The following is a 21,991-nucleotide window of genomic DNA, read 5'->3' as shown; positions in this document are numbered from 1 at the left end:
TAACAAAGAGCTGCTGTTAGGGTATTCTCCTCCCAAATGATTCCCATAAATTGGGATTTTCTTCTATCCAGCTTGAATTACAATCACAAGCAAGATAGCTGTAATTTTTAACTTCTGACACCAGTTCATGGTTTAGGGCTTAGTTTTAGGAAACCCTTTAGAAGGAAAAGGTCTGTGATGTGCATTGTTGACACAGTATCTCTACTTGAATACCATCACATTTATAAGTTGTAGCCAGTAAAGGCTTCTGCATTTCTATGAATAAAGGAAATAAACGGTATCATGTGTCATTTCTCCATCAGTTTAGAGGGTACACATAATCTACAAATGCTAGGGCTGTTAGGCCACTGTTGGTTGGCCTAAGAAACTGTAGGATGTGGCTATTTTTACTTTGAAATTCAATGAAATAAGTATTCTAGGTTTTGATGTTGACATTTCTCAAATGCCCTCTGTTCTATCCTGTTCTATCTTTCAGAAGAAAAATAGTATTTTACATGTATGAGGAACATCAAACTTAGTAAAGCATGTGCATCAGACCTATTGAGTGGCCTCATTTCAAAGCTTTGTTCTTTTTTTTTTTTTTTTTTTTTTCTATTTGTAGTTCATGAGAACTTTTTTTTTTTTAAGGACACTTAATGTCCTTTTGTTCCTTCCTAGAAAGCATAAAATGCAAAAGATGCACAGACCAGCTTTTTTTTCAAATTGGTTCTACTATTTTTCTCAAGAAAAGGGGGATGAAGTGTGACATTTTTCAGTTGGATACGGTGTGTTTTTATTGAAAGTGAAAGATAATGGCTTTGGCACTTCCTTTTTAATCCAATCTACTGCTTAGTGTCCTCAAAAAGAAAATTAGGAAACATAGCCACAGTTGGCATTATGTGATAGGGTCCATTTTTCTTCTATTGAGGATGCAGACAGTGGCTGGCATTTCTCAATTATGTCCCCTTTTCTCTTTTTGATAATGAATTCTTTTATGTGGCTTTCACTTTAAACTGCTCTGTAACATGGACTTCTGAATACAGTAAGTCCGATAATTAACTTAGATGACAATGGGAATAGCTATTTGTTGTAATTTCATAGCATTTCCTGTAATTGTGAATGACACCACCCTTTGTTCTAATATGTATATTTGGAAAATTGGGATTTATTTGTATAACACACAATAAAATAATTTCTTCACTTTAACACAGACATTTATAACAAATGACTATTTTTTCCTACTGTTAGCAACTAATTTTACAGACAATTAAATTACACTAACGAGATTAATCAACTTTAATGTGAATCAATATACTTGTTTTCACTATGTTTTATGTTGCAGCAAAATATGTCAACGTGAGATGTGCATATAGTAAAATACCTACTAGCCATTTGTATCAATGGCTATTATTCAATTAACCCACTTTTCATGGACAATCAATCCACATTAATTTGGCTGGGGTGTTCATTAACCAGATTAGGCATCTATGCACACACAAATCAATTGTCTTTTTAATAGGAAAGTTATAAAAAACAAATGAAAGTGGCTATGCTGATTTTGCCTAACTTTTCAGTAGAAATAATAGCAATAAAAGTTACATCTATGCTGGAATTTTAAAATTCAAAGCATTTTCTGAGCTCTTGCAACATCTGTTTGACACATTTATGCATCTGTCCTGACAAATATGTTCTTATTAATTATTGCTCTGTAAAAGTTTTTGATCTAATGGTATATTAAGACTAGAAGAATAACAACTGATAAAAAAATAAAATAAAATAAAATGGGAAGGTTTTGGTTTTGAGATCTACATGAACAAGTATCTTTTTTTTTTTTTTTTTTAATTTAAATGGTCAATAATTTAAAATGTTTTCAAAGAACAAAAGTCATCTTATGGTGGCCACACAACAAAATCTTATCTGCCTTATAATTTTCATAGTCTTTCACTTAAGACTATAAGCTCCAAAGACTATGTTCAATATTGGACAGATGAGGTATACATGTATTTAAGCCCTTCCTGGGACTGAAAGCTTCTGTTGAATAGAAATTAGTGAACAGAAATTTTACTCTGGTAGGGATTGACGTTCCTGATTATATGACTAGTTGTAACCTATGTAGATGGAAGTAATCTGGATCTCCATATACAGATACTCTAGAAAAAAAAAAAATTAAGTTTGAATATGTGTAGTATTCAAACTTAAGTTTCTTAGCCTACAGTTTCTTAGACCAATAGAATATGTGTAGGAATGATTCAAAAAATAAATGTGTTTATATTTTAGTAAGCAACCTTTAGTTTTCTAGAAATGCTATTCTGTGGCTGATAGTCAACATAACATTATGATCATGCCCACCGCTATGGTATTTATTGACACATCTGCTGCCTGCTTTCCAAGTTGACCCTACAAGCCGCAACCCTCACACTTTGTTAAAAATAAAATAAAATAATAAAAATAATAAAAAAAGCTACTGAAAAGCCATCTCCATAGACAGAATCTACATGAGTCACAATATAGCAGGAAAAGAAATTTGTTTAGAGACAACCTATGCAGAAGCAAAATGCCTCAAGAAAAACTTATTGACAAAAAGCTTGTAGCAGCTAACTCTCTAAAACAAAACTTCAGCTACCTCTGCCTCTATACGTGAGGGAAGTTTTTATATTCACAAGGAGAAAACAAGATAGCCCACAGCTTATCTGGCCTCTTATATTAATTCAGAAAAATCCCTGCAGATCTTGTGGAGTCGTATTAGGGACAGATTTTTAAGGATATACAGGTACTGAATGCCCTGAGGAACTTTATATAGGAACTTTATACATACCTATGCTTTATGTTACTTTCCTGATAATCAGACCCACAGGTAGGGTTCAAAAATAAATGAAGAGAGAAAATCTCCAACAACAGATTTTAGAAACTAGAAAGCCAAACTGTTCTCAAAAGCAGTAAGACGGCTGACTCTGCTCAGGTGCTTTTAGCTCTTCTGAAGCCGTGTGTTTAAATCGTTCTCATCTTCATATCTGAGGTAAAAGCTCCTCTGCTAGTTCACATCCTGGAAATCTGAGATAAAATGTTGACAGGTGCCTTTCAGATCCTCAATGTTAATGATATGGACAGATAGGAAAACATTCTTCTCACCTCCCAGAAAATTATTTGAGATTAAGTATTCAGTTAATACTTTCATTATACTGGTAAAGCTGTTCTAGTTAGTGAGAGTGAATATCCATTGGAACAGTCTGTCACATCCTAGATGATTGCTTTGTTAGTTGACCTCATGGAAGAGATAGGAGCTGGGTTTCATATCAAGTGTCCAACTCATGGAAAATGTGTAAGTAGTCTCCTGATCTGGAAACAAAGCTGTGGTCTTTTCCCAGCTGAATAGATAAACTGTTGTGTTATAGATTTTATTTTACATACCTTCTCAAGGTGCTTTAACACTTCCATTCTCAGTTATAGAGTGCCTTAGCTGTAAGAAGGGGTCTTGAAGGTGTCTCTACTCATAGTTTATCTATTGCCAGCTAGTAGTTATGCCTCTTTTCTAGAAATGAGAGACATGGGCTAGAATTGCTCAGATGGTACACAACCTGGAACTTGGATCTCGTGAGATCTGTAACAACACATATCATCTAGTAAGTGGCTCCAATAGTTCTTCTCATTACTGTTGAAATTCAGCAGAAGGTTATTTGTGCAATTGTTCCTTCTGTAGGACTCTTTTTGGTGGCTTGTTTTTTCATAAGATATACTTAGAGAAAATTCCTTGAAAAACACAGAACTTGTTGTTTTCCTCCTCCTCAGTTTTACACTGCAATGTAAAGGCAGAAATGAGCAGAAATAATACATTAAATATACCCCAAGAATATATTTTCTACATTTATTAACTGATTATGTTTGGAAAGGAAGGAAAGAGACATGTCAAAAACAGAGGGGAAAAAAAAATTAAAAGGAATTTTACACCTAGGCTGAAAAATTATTAAATCTAGGCCTCCCAGTCTCAGTGGAAAAGTTATAACCCAGAAAACAGAACGGAAAGATTAAAAATATTCTGTGACCTGAAGCACTGAAGAAATTGCTTAAGAATCTTACAACTATGTTAGTTTTCAGCATGAACCACTCTTAAAAGCTGAAATGACAAAAACTTAGGTAAAGTGCTCTAATGGAACAGAGCTAACCAATGAATGGTTAGTGAAATGAAGCAGCGGCTGATTTTACAAGATTGGTGGCAGCTTGAATTGGGCCTTGCCACCCAGCATGACGGGTGACAGGACCTCAGGACTTGACAATCCCATGCTGTGTGTGAGTCATTGCTGAAGATAGGGGTGAAACAACCAGCTGGCCCAGTAGCTGATCAGCTAACATCATGAAAGTGGACTGTAAAATGCGTTTGTATTTTTAAAGTTATCAATATTTATCTACCTTCATGTTTTACTTTTGTTTTGTTTTTAATTAAATAGCGTCTATTATGGCAATTGATACAAGTTTTTGTCAAAGGAAATGACATGACTGGGTCGCAGAAAGTCTCAGTTCTCTATGTCAGGGTTCACAAGGTTATTTATCGGCTGTTTCTTTAAATTTGAACCTAGTCCTTTTTGCTGCTAATTGCTTGATGCAGTCAAAATGTATTAGGAAAATTCAGGACCATGCTAGAAAAGTCAAATAAATCTAGGTAACTAGGAATAAGGAATTTGAAGTTATTAAAGATAATTTCTTTTCTGGATAATCTTTTTGGACCTGGTATATAAATTTTAGACTGTTGTACTATATGTACTTAAGATGACTTTTAATCCTCATTCTATCAGTCTTTAGTTTCATTCACAACCCCAGAGTCCACTGCAACATTGTTTTCCAGATGGCGACATTGCCATTCTTCCTTACTGATTAAAACCAAGGAAATATCTAAGCAAGCGAAGTGAGAGACTTTCAAAGGAAGAAAAGGCAGCTGAGCACCCAGTTACTATTCAATATCTACAGGAGCTGGGACCTCGATTTTCTTAATATCATTTCACTTCCTCAGCACATAAATTTAACCTCTTTTTGCCAATCTCCTTTTTTTTCTTTTCTTTTCTTTTCTTTTTTTTTTTTATTTTTTTTTTTTATTTTTCCTTTTCTTAGTACAGGAATAGAAAAACATTTGAAACTATAGAAATGAAAAAAAGGAAAAAATAGACATTTTCAGGTTTTTTGAAACAAGCAAAAATATTCAACAGCTGCAGTAGCTTACTTTATATAACCTTTTCACACTGCTTTCACTCATACCATAGGAAATTGCATAGCAAGTAAATATACTTCTGTTGATCTGGAACACCAATGATGTCAATGTTTGTGGTTATCAAGAACACAAAAAATGCCCTTGACACTCAGGGCTATAAGAAATGAGGTTTTTGAGTGATTTTAGTTCCTTGCTTCATTCTTTACTAGGGCATTATTAAAACTGAAAGCTTCACAATTTTCTCATTCAAAGACCTTTTCAATAGTTAAGAATATGCTTTCAAGCCATAACTGTATCAGTATGTGTGGTTGTGCCTTTTTCAAGAAAACATACACATTTTGTTTGTGATGCTGTCTAAAATCTTGACAGCTAAAGAATTCATCTTTGAAAGTGTAGATTCATTTCTGCTTTTAGTTGCAAGCGAGTAAAAGCCTCTCTTTTATAGGTTGGATCCAGTGCCACATTGATTATGCAAATAGCTTTTGTGAATGCCTCAGGCATACATTGCTGAAATTGGAAGGTAAGTATCTTGGAAGACAGGACTGAATTTTGAAGCCAATGAGTTGTTATATTTCTGCATTACTAAATTATGTGCTACTGAGAAATCAGCTCTCTTTCCCCTTCTACAAGGTGCAACTAGCTCAAGATGTCTTAAATATAGATTTGCTTCAGAGGACAGGCATGGTAGCACTGCTCACACTATGGGCTGGCATTTTTTATTTGAAAACTCTTCCTTTCCTAAGGAAAAAGTATATTGTTTTCAACTGATGAAAATGAAGACAAAACTGACATTGCTGATTTTTTCTGATTAAAAATAATAAAATAGTTGTCCTGGGTACCTCTCCTTCTCTCCTCACTATCCCAATTTTCCACTTTGAAAAAGAACAGCAGATCAGGGAAGTGGGAGAGGAGAGGGAGGAGAGGAGAGGAGAGGAGAGGAGAGGAGAGGAGAGGAGAGGAGAGGAGAGGAGAGGAGAGGAGAGGAGAGGAGAGGAGAGGAGAGGAGAGGAGAGGAGAGGAGAGGAGAGGAGAGGAGAGGAGAAAATAGCTGTCTGTAATGATGATGCCTTCCAAGCTGTGGTTTCTGCTTAGAAACAAAGAATAGCTTTGTTTTTAACATTTTCAAGAGATCCCAAATAAAAAATAATGACTACTTGTGATAGAGATCATTGTTTTCAGTGTCTATATTGATAGCAAAGGTGATTTACTTGAAAAAAAATTTTGGATTTATTTTTTATTTATGAAAAATCAGGAACTACTCAGCCAGTACACAGTAAAGTTGAGAGGGTGGCAATGGTATTGCACAGGAAAAAAAATCAGGCATGATTTCACTTAGTTCAGTTTATTCCACTTATGGCCATTGTAAACAGTATTGGGATGGCCTAAAAGCATCCATTTGAATGAATGTGATCATTTTACATAATTTTGATGAACTCTGCAAAATTCCAGCAAAATTGAAAGTGAAGATTTTGGTGAGGTTCTAGTGATAATAACAAATGATTTAAGGTTAAGGTTGCAGGGAGAATATATTGTGAATGAAACAGGATCAAAAGGAGAATATTATACTTTTATTACTTTTAAAAACATTCAAATTTTTTCTTTTATATTTTTTATAATCATGCAGTTACACTAAGGATTTTCAGAAGAGTTTAGCAGCTTCTGCAACTACTTCATACTGCACAAAACTATAATCCAAATAAACGTTGGGACCTTAGAGTATTTTATAATGTGTTAGGCAAGAGGATGTCATCCATGAAATATGCAATAAATACTATCTGTGTTATAAAACCCTTCCTTACATTAAAGGTTCATAACAGTCCTTAGAATATAAGAGATTTCAACTAGTTCTTAAGTTAGTAGGGTATCAAACTAGTCAACAAGTCATTAAAAACTTAGTATCCTACAAGCTACATTAGAATCCAGTTGTACATCACTTAGGTTAAGAAGACACTAGAATTTGTAATGACGCCAAATGTAGTATGAAATATTCTATGAAAAAAATGGTATTTTTCATGCCTTGCTATCGCCTAGGATGAAATTGGAATCTTTTGAAATATTTTTCAAAATACAATACAGCAACAAGGCCCAATTCAGAATAACTAAATTGTTAATCAGTTCAGATGTAGAAACTCCAGGCGAATTTACATCTCTACTTCATAGTGTGGTATGCTACAAGGTATTCAAAGATAAATATTTCTCAGCTTTTCCAACTGGAACTGTTCCACTTCATATCACTGTTTATTGGAGCAGAGACTTGAACTACTGATTTCCTCTTCCAAAATAAATGCCTTGAATATGGGCTGTTGAACACTGCTGTTGGCTTTGGCCAGGCAAGTAAGTTACCAAAGATGGAACAGAACCAGCAAGAGATGTTAAGGGAGTCTCATTCACTGTTTACTTTCCAATGTGCTGGTAAAGTGAAGAACACACTTTTGATCCTGAGCTGTTATCAGTCAAAAAAAAAAAATCAAAATGATTTTAAATATCAGAAATGAATAAATAAATAAATATATATATATATATATATGAAGGTTAGGCATTCCTACTGCAAACGTTCACATCTTTCTAAGACATTTTACAGAAAATAAACATGCTATTTTATTGAGAAGGAAAAGTCTATTATGTAAAATTCTTTTCCAGACTCCTTAGTTTAAAAGCCCACGAAAGGCCACTTCCATTGCAGGGAACTAATCTGAAGACATTTAGATTCTATTTTTAGAAATAGTTGCTAGAAAATGCTTAAGGACTGAATCCAGCCTCTCTCCTCTTCATGCTCAGATCAATGTGGCTACATAGAAATCCTCTAAATTTACCCCCAAATTTGGTCCAGACTTTGAATGTATCGAATACTTGGTAGAAGAGAATGGTTTATAGAAGCCACACTTAGAAGAAGATAAACAGCAGGAGACTTTTAACAGCAAATTCAAGAAGTGGAAAAAATAAACCCAGAAACAACCACTTGAGAAAGTTAAACAGTAGGAGACTTTTAACAGAAATCACAAATAACAGTGAGACAAGAATAAGCCAGAAAAGCAACTGCTAGAAAAGCTAAGCAGCAGGAAACGTAACAACAAAACAGGAGTAAAACAAGAATAAGGCAGGGAAACAGGAACTGAGAGAAGTTAACTGGTAAAAGATTTCAGACAATGAAAAGTAGCAGTTATACCAAAGCAAGCCAGGAAAAACAACAGCTAGAAGAAGATAAGAAAGATCGTGGTGAAATCAAAGAAAAAAAGCCTTTTCTAGAAGGAAAAAATCTTTAGTTCCTTTGGCATGGAATAGAGGTATGGATTCTGTCAGCTTCAGATAGGGACACAGAAGAAAATAGTGTACAGAACTGCTTGCATAGAAATGTCACTTTCAAAAGATAATGCTTTATAACAGTTTCCAAGGTTACGAATGGAAAAAAAGAAGACATATACATAACATTTGTTTTATGTCTTCAGAAGATCCCCACTCTACATGTGGTTGGACTTTTAAGTAAAACCAGCTTTCTCAAACTATACAAAGATTTCACAGAAGACCAAAATGTACTGGGAGAGCTCATTAACTTCCACTGTACACATCAAGGAAGAATTGCCATGAGAAAAAACAGCTTGGCTCCAAACAAGGAGATAGCACACTGGAAGAGCAGGTTACCAAAACTCAGACATAGCATCAAAACCAAGGGAATTGAAGAATTAGAAGTAGTATTTAGGAGAAAAAATGGTAAAATATGAGTTTGTTTTACTTCTTGCTTTGGAAAAAAAAAAAATCACTAAATTGAAATCGGTATTTTGCAGCTTCGCTTTGAATAGTGTGTGCAGTTCTGAGCTCCACAATATAAAAGGATACGTGTCCAGCAGAGGGCAACAAAACTGATAAAAGAGCTGGGAGGTACATGCTATGATGAGAGGTTGAGGATGCTTGGTTTGTCTAGTCTGGAGAAAAGGAGGCTCAGAGGAGACCCTGTAGCTCTCTACAACTTCCCAGGCTTCCTAGAAAGGTAGCTGATACACCATGCCTGGCAGTGTTTAAGAGGAATTTGGATAATGTCATTAATAAATTTTAACTTTTATCCCTGAAGTGGTCAGGCAGCAGGAGATGGTTTTTGTAGGTCTGTTCCAACTGAACTATATTCTTTATTCTATTCTATTCTATTCTATTCTATTCTATTCTATTCTATTCTATTCTATTCTATTCTATTCTATTCTATTCTAGTTTTCATTTCATTTTGTTTCATTTCAATTCTTTTTCTGGGGTAGGACCCAAGCATAGTAGGATGGCCAAGAAAAAACAACTGAAAGAAAAATCAAAATATATTTATATTTACATGAAAAATATTTCTTTCATTATTTATCTCAGTTTTGTAGAAGTTGCTTAAAATGCTTCTGCAGACCTAGGGGAAGTGCAGATATGTACTCGGATTTCCTTTTCTGGAAATCAGGGCAAGTGGGCTGTATATGTACACGTATCAATGCTGATATGTGGATGCCTTATCCCTGAAGATGTTCATGACCAGGTTGGATGAGACCCTTGGCAACCTGATCTAGTGGGTCAGGGGGGTTATAGACCTAGATAGTCTATAAGGTCTAGGTCACTTTGAACCCAAGCCATTCTATGACTCTATGCAGCCAACCTAAAAGGGCAACAAGCTGCAAGGATTTGCACAAATTTGTATTGCATTATCTGCCTTGCTGTGCAGACAGCCTTTTCAGCTCTGGATTCAAGTGGAACTGGGAGATGCTACTTGGAACAGTTGTCAGATACCATACATAAGATGCTTGGCCTTCTTTGGTCTCAATTATAAAGAGTGTTCTTGATTACCACCAGACTCATATTTTTGGTATTATCTTAGTGATAAGCAGACATGTTGAAAAATATGTAAAAATGATGGTATATGGAACAATAAAAATAATAAAAAAATACTTTTAATAATAATTTTTGGTTCAGAAAATTTACTTATTCAAACCATTTCCCTGTGTGTAATAATTACATGTAATTTTACAAATGATTCTGTGATTCTGTGAAATCTGTGACATTACCTTTGATTATAAAAATGTACTTTTGATTACTAGTAAGTATATTTCCCAACATTGTTCAACTCCAGGACCAGAAGGACCTCTCTCAATTAAATAAATAGAATTACTTGTTTAGAAACATCATGTAGTATGGAGAAGTTTTGTGAAACAACTCTTGAGAAGAAAAATTGAAAAACGATGAAGGCAGCCTACCCTAACTTTGTAAAGAGGGTTTAGGGCTGCATTTTGTAATTCTCCCTTAAAAAAATCTGTGCAATATTGTGTATGACCCAGAAAATTGTTGGTGTCTGAATGACACTTTCTATCTGACACAGAATAAGAGGTCTGATGTGTTCAGCAGAAACACAATAACAAACTGGCTTATTTTGAATTCATTCTGATTGTACACAGATAGAATTCTTCAAAAGTACTTCAGGCCAAAATGATCCACAGCTGCTAAGAGTCTTGTTTTTGTCCTGTCTGTGTAACATGGATAGATTACACACAGCCTCTCCTGGGACAGAAGACTCGTAACAGGGAAAAGTGAGGCCTGCAAAGCACTGTTTCTACACTCTCTCCTGTAGAGGGACAAAGACTAAGGCTAGAACAGACACTAAATCCTGGATAATTGTTGTTTTTTCCTTTTAGAGTTATAGGAAATGCAGAGTACATTCTGTCTTATTTAGCTTCCATAGGATGCCTGTATTCCTCCTTTTCAACAGTGGGTAGGAATTTGAACATCAAGCTGGAAACTGAACTGAAAAACCTATTCAGAGAGAAAGAGTGTAAGCATTTGGGTAAAGACCTAATGACAGCTACAAAAACAGGAGTATTATTTGTGTAGACAGGGGTCTTAGAATACAACAGGGCTTAAGAATACACGGTACTTAAGATTAGGGACCATTGAAATAATACTTCTGTGTTTTGATTTGACATTTAGGTTGAAATGGACATTTTAACCTTTTCTAAATTATGTTTTGGATCTTCCTTTTAGTTTGAAGTATCTGGAATTTCTTTACATCATTTTTGAATTCAATGAACTGTAAAAGTACTTGTGATCAAAAAAAAAATTTTGTTAATTTTTATGTTTGAAAAAAATTATTTTTTCCAGTTTCATTTTACAGTCAAGTTTCAACATTTCTCATTATTAAGCAGAATTACTTGTCATTTGGTTTGAAGGGCCGAATAAGGCAGAATAAGTGGCTCTATGAACAAAAGTACATTGGACAGACTGGAGATTTGTTGCAGCATAATTTTCTATATTTTGCCAACAGATAGAAGAAAGTTTACTCTCCATCTGGCCTATTATCTGTGTGGGTGCTAGTAGGTTTTCATATGATCAGCTGGATAAATATGGATATGGTTCTGCATTTGTGAAAACAAATATGACATTATTGTTAATTCAGTGGAAGCAAAGGAATCACTCCTTGTCTGATTCTTTTATTTGTTTATTTATTTATAAGTTTAAAGATACAAAATTACCTAACCATGAGTAAAAAGCATATATCTTAGGCAATGCATTCTTCTCTTTATAATGAAATAGATATTTTTTCTTTATATAAAAAATTACCTAAAAACAAAACTCTGTTATTACGTTCAAGCAGAAGCCATAGTTTCAAAGTACCAAAGAAAAGAGTCTGTGAGTAGACAGACTCAGGTTTTAGTCTATAACCTCATGGAAAATAAGCATCCTATAAATAAAATCCATAGAACAGATTTATTTACTATTTATTTTGTGAAGACCAATCACTAAATATTTAATTATAAGGAGTTCTCATATTATGTTTTGGTTTTAGATACATGTTGAAATCTCTGAATAAAAGCATATTTTATGTATTTGAAGGAAACTTTTATTGATTTCAGTGGTCTTGGTCATTAGGGTACTAATTATAACAAGCTTTAGAGAGCAATAGTTATTTCTCTGGTACCTAGTACAGACAGACTATGCTTCTGGCTGCTTATAATTCCGCCTCTTAATAATAACGAGACTTAGAGTCATATTATTTGTAGCAATCAGAATAGAAATGATTTGGCAGAACTGATAGAGTGAATTTATGTCACGTTACAATTTTACCCTTGAGTTACTAATTGGTCAGTGTTGTGTTCATTTCTGTTACTGTTTTTTGTCTCTATCTTACTAATATGTGCTGACAGAAAAGAAGACTGACTTCCCCAAAGGGTTGAAAGGCCAGTTTAGAGTAGGAGCATGACTGCTGGATGACATTCACAATCTTGCTCTATAGAAATACTGCAAGACTGGCTTCTGTGTGTTTAGTTTCTGCCCCAACAATGACAGCCAATTTAGGTATAAATCTTCATCTCAGTGTTGGTTTTCCGTTCTCTTTGCTGCACATACAAAACAAAACTGTCAAACTGTCACAAAGATTCCTTTTGATCTATTTTTGGAAATGCTTAAAAGCACTTATAGCAACACAACAGTAGTGAATAAATGGCAATAAGTAATCTAAAGTGTCCATGGCATCTAACAGATTATTATATTGTATTAAAATGAAACTCATTGATGTAACTAGGTTAGTTTCTTTGATATTTTCAAATAAGACTCCAAATCACGACATCATTGAGCCTTTCCTTTTGGACACTTACCAAATAGAAAATCTATGTTGTTATTTGTTTATTTAATTTTGAAATGATTTTACATTTTATTTTTAAAACTTTGTCTATCTTCATATATCATAATGCAATCAAATCTACAGGCATCAAATATTTGTCTATATTTTTAAGAAAAGTTCAAAATAATTATCTTAATTTTGGAGACAGAAATATTTTTAAATCCTTTGCAAACAGAACATTCATTTAAAGCACATATATACTGATAATCACAGATAGATTTGCATCTTACCTTGCTAGCTACATATTGTTGAAACACCTGAACCAAAGAGGATTAGCCACATGCATTAAATTTTAGTTTATCACAATCACAATCTGTGATGAGCAATAATTAACCAACTACATTTCAGAGAACATTGTCTCAGACATGGTGCAAGTGTCATCCTTTCTTTTCTCTAGTAAACTGTAGCTATCCAACCCAAGAACACATTTGCTTCATTAACACAGTTTTGAATAGGTCAGTAGTTTGGGGCAGTTCAGCTTGTTTTGCTGGCCTGATCCTTTTCCTAAGCACTTGGGAAAGTGATTAGTGTGTACACACATGAGCAAATTCTGGGTGATCTCAACTTTGAACATCTTTAAAGCTATTGCTTAGTTGTTTGTTATCTGGCTCAGGAAGACTTAGCCTTAAGTGTTTCCTCAATGTTCTATGTTCATATCACATGGCAGGAGTAACATGTTAACTTACATACTCACTACTGAGTACTTACATACGGAGTATGTAAGTTAACATCTTACATCTACTAATCTAATTCATTGTGTTGGGTGTGTGCAGGTTTCACTCTGAAACTTTTTCTCTATGGTAGGTGACTTCACTTGATATTGCTATATTAAAAATTGAGTAGGCTATATAAACTGAACATTAACACATAGATACAAATGAATATTTTTGCCTTATTCCATATGTTTCTCAATGTTCAATGTATAAACTGCCAAGGTCTCCAAACTCATACTTTTTTTGCACTTTCAGAATGGTAACATCACTAACCAGAACTGAAATATCTGTTCTTTGCTTTTCTAATAGCATGTACCTTAGTAGCTTATTACTGTAAAATCCTTGCACCCCAAAAAGGGCAGACTGTTCAGTAAATTAAAATGTTGTGTGGGAGAAAAGAAAATCATGCAAGGGATGTTTCAAAACCACGAGTACTTTGCTGGTGGAGGCTTATTTATGTAGTCAGTTAATTCTGTAAGAGAATCTGATGAGATTTAAATTCCTTTCAACCCGCTCTTCAAAAATCAGGACCCTAAATGTAGTTCTCTTCTTTCTTGATTTTTAGTTTTTATTTTTGAGGCTACAAACAAAACTAAAAAAAAAAAAAAAAAAACAATTAATAAACTATTCTGCACAAACTATGTGATTTTTTTCATTAATTTACTCTGTATCAAGTATGGAGGGCACTGGTTTTGAATAAAACATACGATCTGGTGATTAATCAAATCCCTTTTCTGAGGGAAGCAATAATCTATCTGTCTGGAACCTGAAGGGTATACAAGGACAAAAGTGAATGCAATGAAGAAAGTAGTATTTCCAATCCAAAAGCATCTAAACCAGACTTATTCAGCAAGGAAAAACAAGATTTTTTGTGTGTGTGTTAAAAATAAATTAATTAATGTATTTTTGAGAATAGATAACATCAGTTATAGATAACCATTATAGTAACTGAGTGAATGTACTTCTCTTATCATTTCAGATTAGGGAAAGTATTACCTGAAATAATAAATTTTTTTACTAAGCAAAATATGCTTTTCTGAACTTTAATTTGCACTCATATACTGTCCTTGTTTTTATTCATTGTGTAGTTTTCTTAATTAGATATGACCGCATTTGAATCAAAGGGTTATGGCACTATATAGCTTGTGCAATTCTGGGATCAGATAATTAAAAAATAATAATAAAAATCTGTGGAATTATACAAAGATATTGTGGCAATTAAGGTCAGCTGTTGTGATTCTCAGTGAACTACTCATTTGATGGAGAAAATGATGCAAATGCATGTAAATATATAAATAATATATATATAAATATATATATAATTCATGTGGTGTAAGATAATTCATCTTAAATAATATTTTGGCCCTCATTTTACAACAACCCTAGTAGCAGCCTGCAAAAGATTAAAAGATTAAAAGGTCATGAAGTTTGCTTCCAACTACTGGTCAATAAAGTCTGCCTGTGTACAAAAATCAGAATCCCATTATGTTTAGTAACGGTGTAATCCCATTGAAACATCTGAGCACATGCTGAGATCTTGAAGTTCTACTCATCTTTGGATAACTAAGGCAAAGTTTGTATTTATTTGTAGCTTGGAACAAAATCTTATGTAATCAAATGGCATGAGTATAAAATGCCACGATCATAAAACTCATAATCCAAGTAAACAGATACTTAAACAAGGTGTAATTATGATGGAAAATGCTTGTATCATTTTGGCAGCTAATTCCATGTATATTACCTTTTCAGGTGTACATAATTCATAAAGGGTTAAAGAAGGATTTGTTAGTGTTATCTATTGTAATAGAAAGCAAGAAGTAAATGGTTCTCGCATTAGTCATGGCTTTTACTCACATGCTTTTATGCAGTCTTATACTATTTGTATCTACTAATTAATCCTCCACACAACATTTATTAAACTTTTATAAACTAAAAATAATTATTTTGTATTGTAGTACAAGCCACATCACCTACATTGTACTATCTTCCTTATTCATAGTTGTTTTTTCCTAATCTAAGAAAGTCAATAGTTTGAACATTAGCATCAACAGAAAAACAGATTTTTCAATACAAATAAAACAAAATTAGTACATATAATCCATAATTTATAGTAAATTGTAAATGAATTGCAATGAATTTGATCTGCTATTTCCATATTACTAATAAATAAATATGAATCATAGAATCTTTGAATAATTTGGGTTGTGAGGGACCTTAAAGATTATCTGGTTCCCGCCTCCCCCCCACTCCCCCCCTCCTCACGCCTTGGGCAGGAAACCTCCCATTAGACCAGGTTGCCCAAAGTCCTGTCCAACCTGGCCCTAAACAATTACAGGGATGGGGCATCCAGAACTTTTCTGGGCAACCTGTTCCAGTGCCTCACCACCCCCATAATAAAGAATTTGTTCCTTATATCTAACATAAAACTTAAAATAAAAAAAAAAGTTTACTTTAGTTTAGTTGTCTCTCCCTCACAAAGAGCATCCCCCAGCTTTCCTGTAGGACCCCTTTAGGTACTTGTAGTTTTCTATAGTCTCCCTGGAGCCTTCTCTTCTCCAAGATTAACTACCCCTACTGTCAGCCTGTCTTCATAGGAGAATTAAATTCCATTAGGAGAATAAGATATTGTGTTTTTTTTCAGGACATTTCAACTTTAAAATTTTGATTCCACAGGAGATGATCAGCTCGATAATATGCACTGAAGGATGTTTATTAATTTGTGAAATCAATACAGCTGTACATGTAGTTGAAATTATTCATGTGCATAAGTATCTTGCTGGATTCAAAATATTAAATTGCACATATTTCTTATACAGCTTGTACAAAAAGAAATCTCTTATTCTGTTCTTCTATAATCCAGATCAGTCTTATCAAATGATTTTAGAACTGGTGTTATGATTGATATATTATATTTCTAGCCCAACTGATTTTGATTTGTACTTCTGAAGTCCTTACAGCAAACTGACAAGTAGCAATCAATTTCCTAAACTGTTTTAGCCTTCTAAAGCTGTAACGAAAATACTGACTTCTGGTTAACACTTTTTAGTGAAAATTCAGACAGTGTCTCTCAGCAGTGATGAAATAATTCTTTTGTGCAAGAAGCTCTGAGATGCCCCATATTTCTTTCTAGCATAGGGTAAATCAGTATGTTATAGCCATTATATCTTTTAAGTTTTATTCAAATTATATCTGTCATTCTTTAAGAACAAGGAAGTTTACTACTAGACATAAGATCAGTAAGTGACAGATCTGCAATATATTTGCTAATGTCAATATAGTGAGTTATGTCCATGAAGACAAACAGAAACATCAGTTCAATGTGAACTTTACAATCGATCTGTCTCAGAAAGGGCAACTAACATAAGTTTCCATTACAGTCTATCATAATGTTGTCAGCTAATTAGTAGGTTCGCTACCTTAAAATCTTTAACAGAAAACAAGTTTTCATCCTTTTGTGGTGAACTCTAACACTTCATTAGTGATATAATGACTCTACCTAATGCCCTAAATAAACAATTTAAAGTAGATATGTTAAAGAATAATTATTAACTTTTTAAATATTGGACATGAAAACTGTTGTATGAAATTACCATGTACAGTAGAACAATACAGGACAAAGTATTTAAAACCGCACAGTATGTCAGTCAAGGATTCCCACTGAATGTATTCAGTAAGGAAAAAAAGAAAAAGTGAATACTGTCTAGATACATATTCTGCATTCTAAAGGAAATAGATTGCAGTTGTGATAAAGGATTCATAAATCTGTCTAATTAAAATAATCAAAACCTCATTGACCACATTTTTTAAAAAGTGTTAAGCAGACTGTCTTGATCTTCCTCTTTATTCCCTTCAGCCTTTAGAAGAAGTGGTAGCTCCACATGCAAAAGTCAATCTCTACTCTCCATTCTTCTACTCCTACAGTTCAGTTCCTTAGGTACTCAATAAGTCAACAAGCCTGTCTGAGAAGATGCAGATACATTTTACATTGCATGTCTTTGTTATGCAAAGGTATGGAATTTGGAATTGCACTATCATCTTTTTTTTTTTTTTTTTTTTTTTTTTTTTTTTTTTTTTGTGTGTGTGTGTGTGTGGTAAAGATTCATGACCCCTGCTGTCACTAAATGGGTTTTAATGTCAGATGGGTTTTAAATGTCAGCCTAGTAGATGTTGGTGATCATTAGGTCAACTGTTAGTTAGCTAGAGGTAACTGAAAACATGATGTAAAAGTTTATCAAATTTTAAGGTGAAATAAAATTACTTCCCCTAAAAGACCAAACTTTGAAATTTGTAATTTTGCATTTAAACCAATTAGATTACTTTTGAACAGATTTTTAAAGCTCCTGCCTTTCACAAATTTCTGTCAAATTTTTCAGGACTCGTAAATGGCAACTCTGAAAGACAATTGTGTATCCTTCTTCAGGCTGTTGTTAACATGATGTATGCTACCCATAAGAAAACTGATAAGAAAATTATGTACTATAACGAAGAAGTGCTTCTCATAGGCAGCCAGTTTCTCATAGTCAACAGCACTCATCATAAATACATGACCTTGTCAAACACTAATTAATGTTTACAGAGTTACTAGAAGATGAAAATCACTTTTTAAAATGCTTCTTGTTACAAAGATTAAAATAACAGTTGCTTTAGAAGCCTATTATATTGAAGATTACCCTTCTAAATGACTTAGCAGAAGTCCACTCCTGTGTTTCCCAGCCAATGTGACCCCTGGCACAGAGCATTGCCAAAAATGCCAATGTCAAACCAAATACACTATGTGCGATTACCTTCAACTATAAGACTTCTAAGGAAGAAAAATGCAACCAGAATCCTATGATGGTTTTCAATATTCTCATGGCTACTAAATTATTTCAGGTTATTTCAGGCTAAAGGACAATACTATGTTCCATATAATACATACACACTGAAGAATATTATAAAAGTTCTTATTTCTCCTTAGGGTTTCTATCAACTAACCTTCTCAAGTTTACTTTCACAATTATGACATTATAGAGGCTCTGGGAACAAATAAATAGCAGCTTTACAGTATCCCCTGACATTTACTTTTATTCTTTGTTATTCAGTTGCTTTAGCTTGTTTAGCTACTGTGACATTTAGTACAAGGAATATATCTTTTACATCTAGTTAGAAAGGTCTACCACATACTTAAGGGGATGATGACTAAGGTTTGTTAATCTATATTTTAGAAGCTTTTTATTCATGCATCTAAAAAGCTATCTCATGGTTCAGATTATAAAGACATCTGCTCTGACTCTGGACTTGATGAAAAGTTCCTTGCCTAGCAGATACTATAATGTCTTTGGTATAATGATATGTTTTTATTCCTGACATCACTTTCATTCATTTTGCAGACACCTGCATAATGCATTTCGGTTTTCCCATGAGCACTGAAATTTCCAGGGTTGGCACAAAAGGCAGGAAATGGCTAAAATGTTACTATTACGATGATACAAAAAGAAAATCCTTACAGATTATAAAGCCTGTTATTTCAACATTTCAGCTCAGAATTCCTATGACCAATCTGCTTGAATTTGCTCCTAGAACATATGACTTTACATGTGCATTGGAAGAAGTTAGCTTTATAATATGCACTGAGATTTAATATTATTCTTTCTGTTATCTGTGTTTGTGTCTAAAATAATGTTCTGTGACTGGCACTTGATGGAAGAGCAGGTTGAGCAGTTACCTCGAGTGCTTTCAGCAATTTCAGAGAAAACTGTATGCTCACAAAAATGTCTTTATATAACAAGGCAAACTAAGCATTTGCAAACTCTGCAAGTCTAGCATTTACTTCACAAGTAGGTGCTGCAGTAGAAAATCACAAGTTTTATCTTAGAAAAAAAAATAAAAAAATTTCTTATGGAAAAGTGAAATCTGAGTGTTTCCTGATTATTCTCACCATTTGTAGCCAGAACTAATGTAGTTATCATTTCAAATATTTTGTGACATTTCAAAAACAACCTGTTTAGCTCTATGAAACAAATCTTCCTTATTAAAGACTAAAATATTTTATAATATAATATTTTGAACTAACACTGAAATATATTAGGAAAATGATGTTGAATAACTCAACTGCTTGTGAAAAAAAAAAAAAGGAATATAATGTTATTAAACTGCATTTAACAACATTAGAATGTTGACTATGAAAGTCAATCCAAAAATTTTTACATAAAAATGAGTTTTTTAATAAAAATTTTAATAAAAATTTTAATAAAAAAATTTACATAAAAATGCTATTTCTCTCTGATTTCGGGGACTTAGTCGCTCGCTTTGGTTTCTCTGTGAGCTATGTCTCTTAAGTATGCAATATTTCTGAATTCTGTTTTTTTTTTTTTTTTTTTTTTTTTGTAAGAGTTCGCTCGTTGTTGGTTCACTGATGACCAGATAATGCTTTCTCTAGACTTCAGTATTCTTTTGAGTAGTTTAATTCCAGAAACACTGCAGGCTGGTTGTATTGATGGGAGGTGTTTGAGGGAAGTGTAGCTTTACCTAATTTCTGAATGATAACTTATATTTCTAAGCATTTTTGTCATGAAAACTGATCCCCTTTTCTTCAGTATGGCAGTAAGAGAAGTAGAAAATGTCACCAAATGTTGGGTAGAGGCTGGTGTTTCAAATACATTAAAATAACATAGACAAAGAAAGGAGGGGAAAGTCTCCAACAAATATAAAGATTTTATTTTTATTTAATTTTGGTAAGAATGATCGTAAACTAGCATTGCAGAATAAAAGGATTCCTACCCAGAATCTCAGCAAGAATGAGATGTTTGTTTGTTTTTTAAGGAATGACAAGTCAGTTTTCAACCTGAAGGTGATAGAGACATTGTGCTTCTCTCTCTCCTACACAGATAAATGTATATTTTTCTACGTTCTTTTCAATGTGACATTTTTCATTAGTCTGCAAGTCTGCCCAAGTCATTAGTTTATGCAATGCTAACATGTTTTAACGTGGCTGTTGTTATCCAGTATAAACTTAATGAAGGAGAGGCTACCTAGAACTGAAGAACCTACTTTAAGCACCGTGCTCTGCTACGTTATGTGGTGCTGCTACCTCTATACACATTTTTCCCTATTTTTGCTGGGCTGTATCTGCTGTGGCATAAATAAACACTTTTAATCTGTCTTTCCTTCTCTCTGCCACTCAGCCTCACTTCTTTTCCCCACTACCTCCCTTTTCAATTATTATAACAATGCAATGTTGTCTGTCACTAGAATATCTAGGCTATGTTTTCTGTATAACATTTTTAAGGTATGTCCTTTGCTTTCAATTTAAAAAGGCACTACTCCCATTCAGATGTTCAGCTCTTTTCATCTCAATTACAGCAAGATCCTTTTCCCTGGCCTCTTGAAAAATACAATCTTGTCCCGCTCACACACTACAGAGATCATTTTAATGCTTTGCTACTTTGATCATTTCAGCTCTCTTTGCATCCTTTCACTGGTTCTCTTTCTATGCTTAGCTTGCAGAGTCTGTCATCATTCATTTGATATTGAAGTACTGACTTCTTCCCCAACCTTAAAATGTATTTGTCTCCATCTTGGCTTTTAATTTTTTAAAAGCCCACTTTCAGGCTTTCTACCTTGCTGCCTTTCTACTTTGCTGTCCCTCATTATTATTACTATTATTATTATTATTATTATTATTATTATTATTATTATTATTATTATTATTATTATTATTATTAAAAAACAACCAACCAAAAAAAAAAAAAAAAGGTAAAAGACATACCAAAGTAAACCAAAATAAAATCACCTTATGATTCTTCCTAAAGCTCTCCTGTTGGCAGCTTCTGATTGATTAGAACACTTCTGTCCTGGTTTCAACTAGGATAGAGTTAATTTCTCTCCTAGTAGCTGGTATGGTGCTGTGTTTTGGATTTAGGATGAGAATAATTTTGGTAACACTCTGATGTTTTAGTTGTTGCAGAGCATTGCTTATACTAAGCCAAGGACTTTTCAGCTTCTCACACTGCCCTGCCAGTGAACAGGATGGGGGTGCACCAGGAGCTGGGAGGGGACAGAACGAGGAGAGCTAACCCAAACTGGCCAAAGGGATGTCCCACACCATATGACATCATGCTGAACAATTAATACGGGGTGGCTGGCTTGGGAGGGACTGCTGCTTGGGGCTGGGCTGGGTAATTGCATCATGCATCACTTGCTTTGTACTTCTTCTTCTTCTTCTTCTTCTTCTTCTTCTTCTTCTTCTTCTTCTTCTTCTTCTTCTTCTTCTTCTTCTTCTTCTTCTTTTTCTTCTTCTTCTTCTTCTTCTTCTTTCTCTTTCTTTTCTGTCCTATTAAACTGCCTGAAATCTCAGTCCACAAGCTTTTACTTTTTTTTTTTTTTCCCCCACAACTTCCTATCCTAGTGCTGAAGAGCTATAGTGCTGTTTCATTAATATAAATACTTATATATTAATATAAATAGAAATGATTGTCTTCATAGATACAAACA

At 33.8% G+C, this 21,991-nt stretch overlaps 1 long non-coding RNA gene across 2 annotated transcripts in view; it reads right to left on the bottom strand.

Annotated features, from left to right (window-relative positions):
• Positions 1–404: 404 nt before the first annotated feature.
• LOC140003122 (uncharacterized) overlaps positions 405–21,991 on the bottom strand; it is an 85,890-nt gene continuing 64,303 nt past the window's right edge. For both annotated transcript variants that reach the window (XR_011811126.1, XR_011811127.1), the window contains one exon: positions 405–3,772. This is a non-coding gene — a long non-coding RNA (uncharacterized lncRNA). The remainder of the gene's footprint in view (positions 3,773–21,991) is intronic.

Source organism: Anas platyrhynchos, chromosome 8, assembly GCF_047663525.1.
Source record: "Anas platyrhynchos isolate ZD024472 breed Pekin duck chromosome 8, IASCAAS_PekinDuck_T2T, whole genome shotgun sequence".
In the NCBI taxonomy this organism is placed as follows: Eukaryota; Metazoa; Chordata; class Aves; order Anseriformes; family Anatidae; genus Anas; species Anas platyrhynchos.
Note: the sequence above shows the minus strand (reverse complement) of the source record. Positions and strands in the feature narration are given on the sequence as shown.